This window comes from Leptonychotes weddellii, chromosome 16, assembly GCF_054177405.1.
Source record: "Leptonychotes weddellii isolate Sample4059 chromosome 16, ASM5417740v2, whole genome shotgun sequence".
NCBI lineage: Eukaryota > Metazoa > Chordata > Mammalia > Carnivora > Phocidae > Leptonychotes > Leptonychotes weddellii.
This window is the reverse complement of record NC_138384.1, coordinates 29,864,821-29,871,883: the sequence shown is the minus strand read 5'-3', so window position 1 is coordinate 29,871,883 and position 7,063 is coordinate 29,864,821. Positions and strand designations below refer to the sequence as shown.

General features: G+C 52.5%; 1 protein-coding gene across 12 annotated transcripts in view; it reads left to right on the top strand.

The window, feature by feature from the left end:
• Positions 1-5,925: 5,925 nt before the first annotated feature.
• The window catches only part of CYLD (CYLD lysine 63 deubiquitinase), a 65,889-nt gene continuing 64,751 nt past the window's right edge, over positions 5,926-7,063 (top strand). For 3 of the 12 annotated variants that reach the window (XM_031037897.2, XM_081806593.1, XM_081806594.1), the window contains exons 1-2: positions 5,956-6,096; positions 6,656-6,739. The gene's annotated coding sequence lies outside the window, so the exon portion shown is untranslated. Of the gene's footprint in view, positions 6,097-6,548; positions 6,568-6,655; positions 6,740-7,063 lie in introns of those variants that run through there. The other 9 variants (XM_031037893.2, XM_081806591.1, XM_031037895.2 and 6 more) reach the window with 9 other exon arrangements.

The following is a 7,063-nucleotide window of genomic DNA, read 5'->3' as shown; positions in this document are numbered from 1 at the left end:
CCACTCCCCCCCCCCCCCGCCCCGCAAGCTCTCTCTCTCTCTCAAAAAAAAAAAAAAATGTGATTAAGATGAGGATCTTGGCTGGGGTGCCTGAGTGACTAATTCGGTTAAGCGTCTGCCTTCGGGCTCAGGTCATGATCCCGGGGTCCTGGGATCGAGCCCCACATCGGGCTTCCTGCTTCTCCCTCTTTCTGAACAGAAAAAGGAGAGACCACCTAGGAGCCGTTGCAGGTGAGAGGCAGTTGTTTTAACGTGGTGTTAGCAGAGGTGGAGAGAAGAGGATGGATTCCAGAAACGTTCTAGGAGTCGATTCCTGAAGGTTTACAAATGGAATGGATGAGAGAAGAGGGGGACGGGAGACTCAAGGCTCCTCATTTTTGACTTGAGTAACTGGGGCACACCATCCTGGAGGTCAGGTGGGAAGACAGATGGGAAGCCAGCTTGGAAGTAGGAGGGACTTTGTTTTGGATGGTCAAGTTTGGGACACCTGAGTGATGTCAAGTGGAGACACCAAGTTATGCTGTGAGTCTGGAGCCCGTGGGAGAGGTCATTGCCAGGTTTAACAGCATGGATGTCCTCAGCCTCTAAAGGGGAATGGGGTCATTGGGCCTGGATGTCATAACCCAGGGAGAGATTATGGAGAAAGAAGAGTTCAAGAGGGCCCAGGGAAGGGTGCCGCCGGGACCTGGATATGTGCTTACCGTCAGAGCTCAGAGTAGAGGCTTCTTAACGTTTCCAAAGTCCAGCAGATCCACCAAAAGCATTCTGGGCCTGGGCAGGTAACTTGCGAACAAGTTAGCCAACTTTCCAGAAGTCATTTGCAGAACAGGAGCAGACACATTCTAGATTTGTGGCTGAAAATACATAATTCTTATGTGCAGACAAAAAAAAGTACCAGAGCAAGAGAATTTTTTAAAAGAGCTTCAGGCTTTTAATTATATTCACCATCATCCTAGAAGAAAAAAAAAAAAGTCAATCTGAGGGCTACCCCCCCCGGCCCCCCCTACATAGCGCCAAAATCAGATACTGGAACGAATACACCCCGCAGAAAGTGTGGGAGGTAGAATCACATTCTAAGCAGGCTGAGTTGAGACTACATACAGCATCATTTCATTATTGCACCAACACATCTTCACGCCTCCATCCCCACTCAGGAGATGGGTGCAGCCCAGCGGGTGAAGCACACAGCGGTGGGGGCGCACATTCTGGTAGTGCCTGCACCCAATGGAACACATAGGCTCGGGCCCTGGGTGGCAGGTTTCAGGTGAGTGACATCAGGGCCATCCTTCAGCTGTGCGGACAGGCAATCCGAGATCGGTGGATTCTCCAAGATTCCTTTTTTTTTTTTTTTTGCTCTAAATTTAATCCCATCTATCACCACTTCCAGAACAACCCACAGATCCAATCCCCTAGGCATCATCCCTCCCTTATCAGTTACCATGAAAATCCCTCCCCTCCCTTTTTTACTTGGAACAACTTTCTTGACATCTTCAGTTCCTCATGTCCCCCCTCCCCATGTGCTCTCCCCCACCCCCAGGAAAGAAGGGCCTGCTTAGGGGCCCACCCTTACCTGGATTACTGCATCAGTGTCTTAACTGGCCTGCCTACGGCACCTGACCCACAACGTCAGCCTGTTAAAAGGTAAGTCTGATGAACCACTGCTCTGATCAAAATGCTCCAGAACTTGCCAGTCTAGCCCAGGGTGAAAGTCAAGGTCCCCTCTTGGCCTGGCCCACCCCTGTGTTTTCACGGACCTCCCCTTTGCCACTCCGACTCCCGTTCCCTGCGCTCCAGCCGCACGGCTTCTTGGCCGCTCCTTGACAGCGCAAACTGCGTCCAGACCTTTGCATTTGCCTGTTTTCTCTTACAGGAACACTCTTCCCGAGATAGTGGCCTGGTTGGCTTCCTCATTTACAGCAGGTCTTTGTTCAAGTGTCAGCTCATCAGGGGACTCCTTCCCTGAACCATTTACCTCAAATAGCCGTCCCTGACCACTCTCTCCTCCCCAGCCCTGCTTAATAGTGTCTTCCCAGCACACACCACCTGACGTACATGTGTTTCTTCCTTCCCCTAGAATGTCAGCTCCATGAGAACAAAAGCCATGCTTGCTGCAGAGTCCTCCAGGGCTAAAATAGTGCCTAGTGCATAGTCGATGCTCAGATATTTGTTAACCGAATGGAGAATCAACCTGCCTAAAGGAGGCAGAACGTAGAAGTTGGGGAGGATCATAAAAATGAATCGCCTCTTTCCCAACACCATTGGTATCTCCTTCCTAAGGGAGGAAGGTTTCCTGCCACATGAGATCATTCCTAATGTATTTACTGCCCCAAATGGGATTCCGGAGGTAGCACAAAGGTCCCAACGAAGAGCATTAGACCCCTTTTCTCTGTGGGTGTGTTTTTTAAATCACGCAGAGATCATTTGTCATTGATAACAGCAAATAGCTCAAACGGGAGCATGGATTTATAGTTCAGCAGGATTAGGGGAAAGATGATTAAAGTAATCCCTTTTATCTTATCAAAAAGAGCTTTAGGGTGACCAGAGTAAAAGCCCCCACACAGAATGTTCAGTTGTACCTGCAGATCCACCCCCCCCAACCCCCCACCTCTAAGAGACAAGCACATCCTTGGTATGGTGGACTCTCCACTCATCCAGTGATTGAAACACCGTGCTGGGCGGTAGGGAGAAAGCGCCCATGCAGTATCCTTGCCTGTGGGGATGCCTGGTCCAGTTAGCCCCGTGGTTCAGAGCTTATTCATTAGCCCCATGGTTTAGAGCTTATTCTGAATGCCCCTATTCCCAGGAGTGGTGGGGAAACGGCTGGAAGCATGGGAAGCGGGATGAACAGCTAGGAGTTGCCATTTCCTGGGATGGGGAAGGCAGAAGGACTGAGGTGGGAGTGGAGGAGCATCAGGAGTTCACTTTTGGCTGTGTGGGGTGGAGGTGCTGAGCAAGCAGTAGGACCTAAAATACTGAATTTGGTGAGGCTGGAAGTAAGAGGTAGCCTGTGGTGGCCATTTGGGGAGCACGGGGCAGGGTCTAAGAAATGACTGTTACTTGTGCTACTGAGATTTGGTTGGGTCCTGGGTAGGTGTTACTCCAAGTCACAGGTCCCTACCAGGTGACCAGGTTTCCAGCTCTTGGGGGAGAGAGCTCAAATTAATCCAATGGCTTTTTGTTGGGTTCCTGCTGTGTACAAAGAGAGCTATGGGAGACAGTTTAGAATCAGTGTTAACTACCCTATTAAAACCCTTCAGCGGGATCCTGCTCTTAAGCTAAAGACCAAAACTTGACTCCCAAGGCCCTACCTGAAGGGCTCTTTTGTGCTCACATTTACTGTGCTCTGCCTCTTTCAGTTCCTTCAATATGTCATGCACAGTCCTGTTCCCTTTGCCGGAAGTGCTCCCTTTCCCCCTTGGCTGCTAGTCGTCTTTCCTATTTCATCTTATAGGTGACTTCCTCAAACAGGCCTTCCCTCAGTGCCCAACCACATCTTATGTGTGCTCAGCACAGTTCTCCTTCTGGGGCTCACCCTGCCCTCCGTAGTTTAGTAAGTGATCTTGTAGCTAGTCCTTTAAGGTCTGCCCTTCCCTGCCAGAGGGTATGGATGGCATCTCTCTTGGACACCCCTGGGTTTCTTGGTCCCTGCTCGGTAACCCAACCAGGAGTTGTGTGGATCCAGGCCAGGCTGAGTGGAACAGGCTGTGAGGTGGTGAAGAAACAGAGGGGATCAAGCAGGGACTGGAGCCATCTGCAAAGACCCTTGGAAGAGGGTGGACTTTGGTTAGGCCTGAAACAAAGGGAGGATTGGAAAGCAGAGAGGATAGGCATTTCAGTTGGAGAATCTGTTTCAACAGAGCTGGAAAGAGCCCTGACTTGAAATCAGGAGAACCAGAGTCTCAGCTCATCTCCTGGGTGACCTGGGACAAGTTATATTCCCTCTCTGGACCTTAATCTCCTCTCTGTAAAAGGAGAGACTGGCTTAGCAAGGATTGCAAATAATAGCACCATGACACTATTCCCCAATCTTATCCCCTGGCAGACATCTCTTTTCCCTGAGAGCCTGAATACAGTTTTAGAATTGTTTTCAACACAGTGTTCTAGGCAGTCATTACCAATTGATGGGAGATGGTAATTGAGATAAGCCCTGTTTATCGGGCCTGGCTTGGAAGAGTATCTCTTGGATGAAGTCAGGCTTTGACACTGTCTGATTCAAGGAATGGGTCGCAGGAGGACTGAGCAAGGCTCTGACAGAAAGCAGTGGGCTCAGCAGCACCAAATACCATCATCAGAAAAGGCTTGAAGATGTCTTCGTCCTGTGGTGGCAAACTGACCTTCAGGGGCCAGTAGAGAACATAAAGGAGAGAAATATGCCAGGTGAGTAAACTAGGGAATGGTGAGCAGTGTGGAAAGGGAGACTGCCCTGTCTTAAAGGATTCAAACTCTTTCTCTCCCATTCCACTTCCTCTTCTTCCTCCTCCTCACCGTATAGGTCAAGCAAGAATAGTCTTCAGGCTGAATTGCTCGCCCAGACAGCCAGACCGTGACCTCTGAGTCCTCCTGACTTTATTGGAGAATCTAGACCTGGGAGGGAACTGTGTCGCCTAAGGCCACACTGTGAGCCAGGCCTGTTGATTTCCATTTTATTGCTTTCTACGGCACTGTGGCCTTGAAGCTTGGGACACAGGATAGGGAAGAATGAAAGAGACACAAGAGTGGATTGAGGCTTAGGTTTTCAAAAGATGTCCATTTCATCCTGGGTGCTTATGGCAAGGGAGGTGGGTGGCCTGTTTACTAGTACTGTTAGTAATCACTCATGTGACTTCTTTTATGTACTCACTGGTTTAAACTGCCCAGATCTTCAGAAATGTCACTTTCCACTAGGGAAATTTTCCCTCTCATGATTAAATACACACACCCCTCTTCTTTCCTCAGTATTAATCACCTTCTCCTATAATTGGTACTTAAAATGTCAAAGGAGAAGGAATTAATTAACAGGAGTATCCAGTGCAGCAAGGCATGCTATACGGCAAGGCTCTGGGACTGATTATAAAAAGCACTTCCTTAAATATTTTGAGCACTTTTGGGAATCAGAAACCTCCCTTCTAATTGAAAGATCCTTAACTACACCCCAAGTCCTGGCTGGTGGCCAGGGGTACAGAGCTGAGTGAAGCAGCGAGTGGAAATCCCGTCTTCGCCACCCTAGGGAGACCTCCCTCCAAACTGGGATAGGTGGCAACAGAGGTTTCGAAACAGCAGAGGTCCCGGGCCGAATCTGAGGGAGGAGAAGAGATTCAACACGACTGAGCTCCTGCTGTGTATCGGGAACTTTACCTACGGTGTTTGGTGTTTCACAACCGTTCTGTAGGACAGGTGATGACTATCTCCATTTTACAGATGAGGATACTGAGGCTTAGCGTGGTCGGGAGATCCTCACGTCACGAGGCTACTAATTGAAAGCGCAAAGGATTCAAACTTAAGTCCGATTCTAAAGCTTTGCTTTTTCATGGAATCCTGAAATCCTATTCCCAGCTCGTGTCACCCCAGCCCCAAACTCCCCGCAGGAGTTTTGACAGCTAAGCCGAGAGCCAGGACCCGGGCCTGGGAGGTGGAGCGGGGAGCAGCACAGCGCCCCGCCCCGGCTCCGGTATCGGCCAATGGTAACGCGGCACCCACAGTCTTCTGTCCAATCAGCCAGAGCTCCCCGCCCACCTCCCCCGCTCCACCTCCCCTCCCCTCCGCTTTCCCTTTGGCTCGACCGAGCTTGACGGAGCGGAAAGTCCCTTCAGCCGGCTCCGGGCCGGCAGCCATTGGAGGAAGGTCTGTTACAGGGCTGCCCAATCAGAGCGTGCACAGAAACGCATCTCGGGCTACGATTGGTTAGTGCGGCGGTTGGCCCCTCGCCCCCGCTCTCCCTCTCTCGCCCCGCCGGGCGGCTCGGAGGCGGGGCAGGTGGGGGCGGGCCCAGGTAGCAGGTTCGGCTGCGCCGGGGCCGCGCGTCGGAGGTAAATATTAAGGCGGTGGGTGTGGGGCGCCGGGCCGGAGTGGGACGCGGGCTAGCGACACTGGGGAAGGGGCGCTGCCCCGCCGCCCGAGGTGAGTGAGTGAGCGGGCTACTGAGGCGGCGAGCAGCGGACGGCTGGGTCCCCTCGGGCGTCCCTCCCCGGCCTCGGGGCGCCTCCAGCCGCCGCCGCGGCCGTCGGGCCCTCGCCGCCGGCCCGTTAGTTTCCCTGGCCCGGAGCCGGCAAGGCCTGCGGGGGTGCTGAGCCCGCTGACGTCAGCCCGGGCTTCCCCACCCCCGGAGCTTCCCCCCCACCTCCCCCGCCGCCCGGGCTTCCTGAGAGGGCTCCCGAAACGTGGGAGCGTGGTCGCCGCCGCCGGGACCTTCGGAAGAGAGAGGACTTGGGGTGGGAGCCGCGCAGGAGACCGTCTCCCCCGCCGGCCCCCCCATTTACAGATGCGGAAACTGAGGCGCGGGCCGCTGGCCGGCTCCCGACGGCCTCCGTTGGCCTCGAGAGCCCTGGGCTGTAATATCTTCTCTTTCCTAGCCGAGGGGCGTATCGATCGGTCGGTTTGGGGGTGTTTGTGGCTGCTGTCCAGGAAGAGCAGTCGGGGTTCTGGCCTCGTTAATGGCGTGTTCTGCTTTTTCTTTCAGTTTCCCCCTTTCCAGGGTGAGGAGGATGGTCTTCTACAACAACCTGGAGTTGTTTAGTTGAAAGGTGCGCTCTGTCGAAACGAGGTATTCTTTTCCTTCCTTTTGTTTTTCTTTATAATGTTAACGATCTGTGGGGAAATCGGGAAGTCTTGACAGAAGATAGTGTTCCTGAATTTGTTTCTCAGCTGGGTCCGCTGCCCGGTTATTCATGTACTTGGCATCTTTTCTATTCCACCCTGTGGCATTTGCATGTTTTAGGATGGTTGTCATCTTCCAGCCACCAAGCCTTTCAGTCTCTCAGCTCCCACCATCCCTGCCCCCATCCTCTCCCCGGTCTCCCTGGAAAGTTGGATCCTTAGCTCAGCTAAGGAGCATTCCTTACCTTGCTTTTGAATTCGGGCTAATAGA